Below are 10271 nucleotides of genomic sequence, written 5' to 3' on the forward strand. Positions count from 1 at the left end.
AAACTAGCAAATAAGTAACTTGCACAGAAGGTAAATTTTGATTCCTGCTCTAAGCAAATTAAAGCTTCAAACTGTTTAGCGTTCGTCTATCTCCCATCTTGATAAGAGTAAACTGTGGAAAGCAAGTTTTTTACCACCATATCTGACTACAGTGACTTAAGTCATTTCTAGCACTATCTTTATCAGCTTTAGCTGAAATTAGCTATTAGGTTGTGCTTCCTGTCAAGTCAAGGCACTCAGCCTCTAAGAATGACACACAATATTACAGAGCAAGTCAGTAAAAGTCTAGCCTAGAACTAGTTTGCAGTGATACCAAAATGGCAACAAAATTCTACAAGGTTCAAAAATTGTTCAGATTGGCAGAGCTGCTATCCAGTCTACCTTTTTGATTCTTAGTTGATTGACGGAGAGATCAAGTTTAATCCTGGAAACACTTAGAAACCTCAGGCACACTGGTTACATCCCCCCTGAGAAAACTGAGGCATTTTTGCAAACTATTTCCAAATGCTGCACCTCAGTTAAACCTGCTTAAAATATAACTGATTTTAGCAGGTGGAAGTGGTTTAGCACCACTGACCTTTGCTGTCAAGTGCCAGAAACATGATTTTGAAATTTAAGTGCCACACAACACAGCAAACGTCACCAATTAGGGATTAAAATAGCATTCAGCAGAAGTCTAAGTGTTTGTTCAACAAGGACCCAGAAGTTTACCCGAGATGAAGTTTCAGTTTAATCTCTTCACTCTGGCCAAATAAAGTGTGTCCCAACTTCAACAGAATGAGTGTTCAGGCTCTTTTTCTGCCCTTTTCCAACAGTATTGCTTATCTCATATTTGCCAGGATGTAAGATTATTTACGTGGGACACTTGTGAATAAAAAACAATTTCTCTGGATTTCCTGGTTGAGAACTTCTAAGAGATGGACCAGAGAATCGGTATATTTTCCAGAGGTCTCAGAAGACACATTTGGGAAAGCTGCCCCTCCAAACTCAACACATAATTCCCCAAGGATTCCTAAGTAAAAGATAATGACTGTAATCCTAATCTAATCCTAGCAGAAAGAAAGGATTTTTAAACTGTAGCAAAATAATTTTAAAAAGTAACTTAAGAAGGTGAGAAAGAATGCCTGTAACATTATTTAAAAAAAAAAAACATTGCATTTTTCAAATGAATAAGATAATCATTTCAATATGAACATTTTACATAATAGGTGTCAGATCTTCAGACTCTAAGCTCATCAAACACAATGATAGATTTATCATAAAATGAAAATGATTTATTTAAAATGCTAAGGTACAGAAAGTCCTATGTCCTACCCACTGCCTTCAAAAAATGGCAAATACCAAAATAATGACAAAATCAAAACATCAAACATTGATAAATAAAAATGGTAATCACAAGTATAGGGGAAAAATGCAACAAGTAGAACAATTTATGCTTAATAGTCTCAGAAAATGGTAAAATAAGAATTTAGAGTAGGAATGCATCAAGAAATGCAAAATATATTCCTATAAAATCACAAGAATTAATTTCAGAAATGAGAAAGTGAGCATTGAAATAAACACAACAACCTCAGAATTCTTCCATAGTTAAAAGATTGTTGTTTAGTAGCTAAGTCATGTCCGACTCTTTTGGGACCTGATGGACTATAGCCTGCCATGTTCCTCCGTCCATGGGATTTTCCAGGCAAGAATACTGCAGTGAGTTTCCCTTTCCTTCTCCAAGAGATCTTCCTGACCCAGGGGTCTAACCTATGTTGCCTGCATTGGCAGTCAAAATCTTTACCACTGAGCCAACTGGGAAGACCAGTTAAAAGATAGAAGTGAATTAATTTTCCTAAAAACAGTAAACAAAAGCTTAAAAAATGGAAAATGCAAAACAAATTGGGAGTTCATGAGGATATTTCTGACTTCCATATAGCAAGAATTGCACAAAAAAACCTAGAGAGAATGAAAGTAAGGGGATGGTAAGATAATGATAGAAAAACTGACTCAGAACAGAAGCAATGTATGAATTTCCAGTTTAAAAAAGGGCATTGAGTACCAATGCAAATGAGTAAGCAATTCCCTTTGAGACAAACAAAAACATCCATGTGCTTAAATGCACTTGGTAAAATTTTAGAGTACTAATTAAAAGGAAAGAGCTAAAAGTTTCAAAATGACAAAAGCTTATTAGCATCTTAGTAAGGAAGAGAATTTGCTTGACATCAGACGTTAATCTGAATCACTAAATACAAAAAATGAATGGATAAATATATTCAAAGTCCACGGGAAACATAACTTGGAGCTTATTATTCTATATCCTGATGAGCAATGTATCAAATATGAGGACAAAGTAAAAGAAAACAACCCAAGAAAATTATGCAATCAGAAGTAATAGTCATAGATGCTCTCTGAAGAAACAGTAGAACATATAATCAATAAGAAGAAAGTGGAGAGGAACTAGATGGCGGAGGACTAGGTGGACGTGGAGTACATCTCTCTCCATGGATACATCAGGAATACACCTTCAGACACGGAAGTGCATGCATCACACCAGCTGAGAGCAGACAGGAGTCCCTGACCAGCAGAAAAGAGTATATAGAACCACATAAAACTCGGTAAGATGAAGGAACTGGGGCGGGGGGGGGGAAGCAGGAGTGTTGGTAGGACTGGACCTGCCCTCAGCAGGTGGGGGAACTGAAGCAGGGGTCTGATGCCCACATCGGGGCAATTGTCTGAGTCAGAGGAGAAACATTTAAGGCTGAGAGGGAAACAGCTGATCTGTGGCAGCCTACATGAAATGAGGATCAGACAGTCCTTGCTGCAGCTATACATACCCTGGACAGGGCCACAGGTCCCCTGGAAGGTGCAGTGGCTGGGAGCTGGAGTTTAGGGGTTGTGGAGCAATCCCAGGGAGAGGGCTGCTGTTGACTGTGAAGAGACAGATTGAGGGGATGTGAGGGAGGAGACTGTGGTGGGAAATGCTTGTGGAGGAAAGCCAGGCAGCCATGGAAGCAAGGCGATACTTCTGAGTCACATGTAGGGGATAAATCCATCACCATAGGCTTTCTCTCCCCACATGTCACAATTGGCAGCTGAACAACAGAGAGGCTGGTTCATCAAATGCCTGACGCACTGAACTACAGAGTAGGACCCCACCCAGGGTGCCCCTTAAGTGCCTGATGCCTCAAACTACATGGTAGGACCCTACCCAGAGTGCCCCTTTAAGTGCCTGATGCCTCAAACTACATGGTAGGACCCCAGTAAGAGGGGGCCTGCCAGGGTCCAGCCCCGGTGGATCCAGGGAATTCGAAGGGTGGATGGAGTAAGCGAGGAAAAACTTACTTATTTAGAAATATAAAGAGAAATTAGGAAAGAATAGTGTAGTAGGAAAATTTAGTGGAGGAAAGAGGCTGAATAACTTGGTTTACGCTGAGAGCTAATAAAACCTCGAGACAAGAGGTTTGCACCATCTATATTAGGCCACCAGCGCCCACTTGAATAGCGGAGGATGCCCCACCTTGGGCTCCCTCTCGTGTGGGTCTTAGAAGCCAGGGCAGGTGGTGAGCTTCCATGCTCCAGATGGGAATTCAGCCTGAAAAGAAAGAAAAAAGACCACACGGGAGAAACCAGTCTTTCCAGTGACTGGCCCCTCCTTTATTGTTTGGAAAAGCTTTTTATACTTTTGGTTGTACATAGAGATCAATGGATAATACAAAGTTATGCAGCATCAGCAGCCCTGACTCTTATCGAGACCAGGCTTTCTCTCTGCATACCTAGCTGTATACACAAGTCTTAGGTGATTTACATCATCTTATGGCCAGAAGGCCTATTAACATTTTACGGCCCTTTTCTGATAAGGGTCTGTCAACCAGAAAACTTATTTGCCTTAATAGTGTTCTTTTCCAAAATCTGGTGCCACTCTCAGAAAGCACTAAATAAAGTTACATTCTTACATAGCAAGGACACAACAATTTATAGCAAAGAAAGAGGAGTACAGTGATTTATAACAAAGAGAAAATTCATTAACTCAAAAAGTCTAGTGTTGCTAACATCAAAAACTACTATATTCCTTTTCCTATATCCCAATTACATTGATTAATATCCTTCAGGTGCCTAAAAGATAAAGAATATGGAGGCCTGGCAGCAAACATTAACTCAACAAACTCTTCACCCAACTAATTATTAGCTCTAAAAGGCTCTATATCTTTAAGATGTTTTAAGCTTCATGCCTCTCGCAGTTGGGGGGCTGTAAACAATCACAAGTTGTAAAAGTCTCCAACTGTCAGGCAAGTTAGAGAGCCATCAGAGGGATTTGAGCTGAAACATTTCTTTCATATGCAGGAGACCAGTTGGAGCTCTAAGTTAACTTTTTCCAGAGAAAGGTGGTTGGGGATAGCCCCCTGTAATGTCAGAAGAATATAGTATAGCAGACAGTAAACAAACAGATTTTGGTTTTGGGGTAAGATGCTCAGGCAGAGGACCCCTTGAGACCCGACTCATCTTGCCCGTCAGGTCTCTCCACATGACCTTGTCATGGGTGGGATCTCCCAAGCTGGCTCCCAGCAGGGGCCCCCTCTATGTGCCTACACACTGAACAACAGAGAAGGGCCCCAGGCAAAGGAGCCCTCTAAGTGCCTAAATGGGCGAAGCTAAGAGAAAGACTGGCCAAAGAGGCCTGATTGCCAGCTACAAGAGTCTCAAAGAAAGACTCTGATAGGGCCATAACTCCTGCAGTGGAGGCAGTCCATGTCCCTATACATGGCGCCACCAGGGTCCCCACAAGCCAAACAGCTGTGCAGGGTTCACACTCAACCCTCACTGGGGCAGAGATGCCAGAGGGAAAAAATCTTGTGTCTATGCTCACAGGATTGCTTCAGTTGAGTCCAGCTCTTTGCAACCCTGTAGACTGTGGCCTGTCAGGCTTCTCTGTTAGGGAGCGGGGTTCTCCAGGCAAGAATACTGGAGCATATTGACCAATACTGGTTGTCATACCCTTCTAGAACACTGTATTTCCTGCAGCCCTAGCTGCCAACCCCTCTGAGTACCTGGTGCTGCCAAAATCCCTGCAACCGAAACAGCTGCACAACCTCCACACCTGGCCCTCACAGGGCCAAACCCAAGTCTTCTAGGACAGCCTCAGGAGCAAACCCCAGTGTATGACCCACATGTAGAGGTAGAAATAAAACCACAATTGAAACCCAGGGGCAGTGTGGCTAAGGAAGAAGAGCCAAAACCTTCCTACCAGCTGTACAAGCTGCAGATTAAATCCACATGATCGACTAGGCAGACTCGGTGTCTATGGAATATACAAAAGGTCATTGAGAGCTCCCACAAAAGAAAACACACTAGTTCTGATAGCTGTGGGCATTGGAGGCAAAAACACAGGAGTAGGACCAGGTCAGAATCTGAGCTGCCTCCACAGCAGGTCCAGAGATCGGCACAGTGTTGGAGGACGTGCTAGGGAAGTGAGGTGGACTGTGGCCCCCAGCGCGGGAAAGGACTCTGACAGCAGTGACTCAAGAGAAACATTTATTATTCTTATGTTTTGACTTGTTCTGTAGATTCTTTTGGATTTTTTTTCTTTCATTTTTCCATTTCTCTCCAACTCTGTTGTAGTTGTCGATTTTATTGGCACTATGAAACCTAAATAAGCTTTTTGTTTTGTTTTGTTTTTTGTTTTTTTAATTTTAAAATCTTTAATTCTTACATGTGTTCCCAAACATGAACCCCCCTCCCACCTCCCTCCGCATAACATCTCTCTGGGTCATCCCCATGCACCAGCTCCAAGCATGCTGCATCCTGCGTCAGACATAGACTGGCGATTCAATTCTTACATGATAGTATACATGTTAGAATGCCATTCTCCCAAATCATCCCACCCTCTCCCTCTCCCTCTGAATCCAAAAGTCAGTTATACAAATCTGTGTCTTTTTTCCTGTCTTGCATACAGGGTCGTCATTGCCATCTTTCTAAATTCCATATATATGTGTTAGTATACTGTATTGGTGTTTTTCTTTCTGGCTTACTTCACTCTGTATAATCGGTTCCAGTTTCATCCATCTCATCAGAACTGATTCAAATGAATTCTTTTTAATGGCTGAGTAATACTCCATTGTGTATATGTACCACTGCTTTCTTATCCATTCATCTGCTGATGGACATCTAGGTTGTTTCCATGTCCTGGCTATTATAAACAGTGCTGCGATGAACATTGGGGTACATGTGTCTCTTTCCATTCTGGTTTCCTTGGTGTGTATGCCCAGCAGTGGGATTGCTGGGTCATAAGGTAGTTCTATTTGCAATTTTTTAAGGAATCTCCACACTGTTCTCCATAGTGGCTGTACTAGTTTGCATTCCCACCAACAGTGTAGGAGGGTTCCCTTTTCTCCACACCCTCTCCAGCATTTATTGCTTGCAGATTTTTGGATCGTAGCCATTCTGACTGGTGTGAAGTGGTACCTCATTGTGGTTTTGATTTGCATTTCTCTAATAATGAGTGATGTTGAGCATCTTTTCATGTGTTTGTTAGCCATCTGTATGTCTTCTTTGGAGAAATGTCTATTTAGTTCTTTGGCCCATTTTTGCTGGTTTCCCTGCCTGCCCCCCTCCCCATCCCCCTCCAACCCCCGCTGTCCCGCAAGTCATCTTTTTTTATTGTTGTTACAAACCTTTGTCTCTACATTGGTTCTTTGGAATTTTCCTTTTTTAAAAAAGATTCTTTTTAACTTTTTAAACCTATTATTATTTTTTCTACATTTATTCCTTTGTTTGCCTTTCCTATTTTCTTTTCCTCTTGCAGTTAATTTTTAATTTATATAAATGTTCTTCATCTACCTCTATTTAACTTTGCATATCAAAGCAGAGACAATACTTTGCCAACAACGGTCCATCTAGTCAAGGCTATGGTTTTTCCAGTGGTCATGTATGGATGTGAGAGTTGGACTGTGAAGAAAGTTGAGCACCGAAGAATTGATGCTTTTGAACTTCGGTGTTGGAGAAGACTCTTGAGAGTCCCTTGGACTGCAAGGAGATCCAACCAGTCCATTCTAAAGGAGACCAGCCCTGGGATTTCTTTGGAAGGAATGATGCTAAAGATGAAACTCCATTACTTTGGCCACCTCATGGGAAGAGTTGACTCAGTGGAAAAGACTCTGATGCTGGGAGGGATTGGAGGCAGGAGGAAAAGGGGACAACAGAGGATGAGATGGCTGGATGGCATCAGTGACTCGATGGATGTGAGTCTGAGTGAACTCCGAGAGTTGGTGATGGACAGGGAGGCCTGGCGTGCTGCGATTCATGGGGTCTCAAAGAGTCGGACACGACTGAGCGATTGAACTGAACTGATCTATTCTTTTTTTCTTTTGTTTCTTTCCTTTCTTCTCAATATATTTGTTAGTTTTATTTTCATTGCTTTATTTCCCACTTGGCACCTTGCTTTAGTTTTGTTTTCCAGTTTGTGCTTTAGTTAGTTTTGTTCAGGTATATATAATTTTTGGTTTCCTTTGTTCGCCAGGTCAATCTATTGTACTCTATTTTTGTTGGATGTTTTTATTTTGTGTATGGGTATATATGTAAATGTGCGTATTCAGTCACATTTTTTATTGTTGTTATAAACCTTTGCCTCTGTGTTAGGTTTCTGTAGTACTGTGTTTTCCTTTCTTTTTTTCCTTTTTTATTTCTTTTTCCATTTTTTCTTTTTTATAATTTTAATTTTTCATTGTTTTAAGCCTGGTATATTTTTTCTATATTTATTCCTTTGTTTGCTTTTCTTACTATTCTTTTCCCCTTGCAGTTAATCTTTAGTGTGTATAAATCTTCTTCCTCTACCTCTGTTTAACTTTACATGTCTATTCTTTATTTCTTTTCTTTCTTCTCAACATATTTGTTAGTTTTATTTTCATTACTTTATTGCCCACTTGGCATCTTGCTTTAGTTTTGTTTTCCAGTTTGTGTTTTAGTTAGTTTTGTTCTTAACTGGTAATTATAATTTTTGATTTACTTTGTTCACCAGGTCAATACACTGTACTTTATTTTTGTTGGGCTGCTTTGACTTTGCTCATGGGTATATATGTATATGTGTGTATTACATTATTTTAATTATTATTTACCTGATTTTGTAACTGCCGTTTGTCTGGGGTTCATCTTTGATTTCTTATTTTTGAATATCTGTTTTAATCTCACTTAATGCCATAACAAACCATTTGTGGAATTTTCATTCTTGACCAGAGATCAAGCCCTGAGCCTTTGGAGTGGGAACACTGACTCCACAACCCTCGACTACCAGAGAGCTAACCCTAGCGGGTATCAAATAGTGAGAACTCACACAAAGGAAACCACTGGAATACGAGACCCAGCATCACCCAACCACCACTAGCACCTTGTGCAGGACGCCTCATCTAAACAGCAAACAAAGCAAAAATACAAACCCAATCATCAGCAGAGAGTATTACCACCTCACTCAGCCTTGCCCATCAGAGGAAAAACAAACAAACAACATGCAAACAAAAACTCAGCACAAATCTCACCCTATATGAAGCTTCCACAAACCACTGTACCAACCTTAGGAGGGCAGAAACCAAAAGGAAGAAGGAATTCAACCTTGAAGCCTGGGAAAAGGAGACCTCAAACACGATAAATTTAAAAATAATAATAATGAAAAGGCAGAGAAATACTACATAAATGAAGGAACAAACTAGAAATACAGAAGTCCACATAAATGAAGAGGAAATAGGCCAACCACCTATAAAAAGAATTCAGAATAATGATATTAAAATGATTAAAAACTTTGAAAACAAAATGGAGAAAATGCAAGAATCAATTAACAAACACCTAGAAGAAATGCAAGCCACTCCAGTGTTCTTGCTTGGAGAATCCCAAGGACAGGGGAGTCTGGTGGGCTGCCATCTATGGGATCGCACAGAGTCGGACATGACTGAAGTGACTTAGCAGCAGCAGAAGAAGAATTAAAGAATAAACATACACAGACAAACAATACTATTACTGAAATTAAAAATATTCTAGAAGGAATCAATAGCAGAATATCTGAAGCAGAAGAACGAATCAGTGAGCTGGAAGGTAAAATGGTGGAAATAACTTCTGAAGAGCAAAATAAAATAAAAAGAATGAAAAGAACTGAGGATAGTCTCAGAGACCTCTGGGATAATATCAAATGCACCACCATTCAAATTATAGGGGTCCCAGAAGAAGAAGAGAAAAAGAGTATGAGAAATAGTTGAAAATTTCCCCAACATGGAAAAGGAAATAGTCAATTAAGTCCAAGAGGCATAAAGAGTCCCATGTAGAATAAACCAAAGGAGAAATACACCAAGACTCATACTAATCAAACTAACAAAGACTAAACACAAACAAAGAATATTAAAAGCAGCTAGGGAGAAGCAGCAAGTAGCATACAAGGGAAACATGGTTTCTGCCCCCATATGCTTAACAGCTGATCCTTCAGCAGGAACTCTGCAGGCCAGAATGGAATGGCAGGATGTATTTAAAGTACTGAAAGGGAAAATTCTACAACCAAGATTACCGCACCTGGCAAGAATCTCATCCAAAATTGATGGAGAAATAAAAAGCTTTTCAGAAAAGCAAAAGTTAAGAGCATTCAGTATCACCAAACCATCTTTGCAACAAATGTTAAAGGGAATCATATAGTTGAAAAATACAAGAGAAGAAAAAACATGTACAAAATCAACCCCAAACAATTCAGTAAATGGCAAGAGGAACATATATATCAATAATTACTTTAAATGTAAATGGATTAAATGCTCCAACCAAAAGACACATACTGGCCAAATGGATATGAAAACAAGACCCATATATACGCTGTCTACAGAAACCCATTTCAGACCTAAAGACACATATAGACTGAAAGTGAGAGGATGGAAGAATATTTTCCATGCAAATGGGAGGCAAAATAAAGCTGGGGTAGCAATCCTCATATCAGACAAAATAGAGCTTAAAATAAAGAAGATTACAAGAGATAAGGAAGGACACTACATAATGATCAAGAGATCGATCCAAGAGGAAGACATAACAATTGTAAACATCTATGCATCCAGCATAGAAGCACCTCAAAACATAAGACAAACACTAACATACATAAAAGGAGAAATTATTACTGGAGAAATTACTTTAATGTATCTCCACACAATAATAGTAGGAGACTTTAACACCCCACTCACACCAATGGACAGATCATCAAAACAGAAAATTAATAAGAAAACATAAGTCCTAAATGATACATTAAATAAGATGGATCTCATTGATATCTTCAGGAC

This window comes from Ovis canadensis, chromosome 18, assembly GCF_042477335.2.
Source record: "Ovis canadensis isolate MfBH-ARS-UI-01 breed Bighorn chromosome 18, ARS-UI_OviCan_v2, whole genome shotgun sequence".
Taxonomy (NCBI): domain Eukaryota; kingdom Metazoa; phylum Chordata; class Mammalia; order Artiodactyla; family Bovidae; genus Ovis; species Ovis canadensis.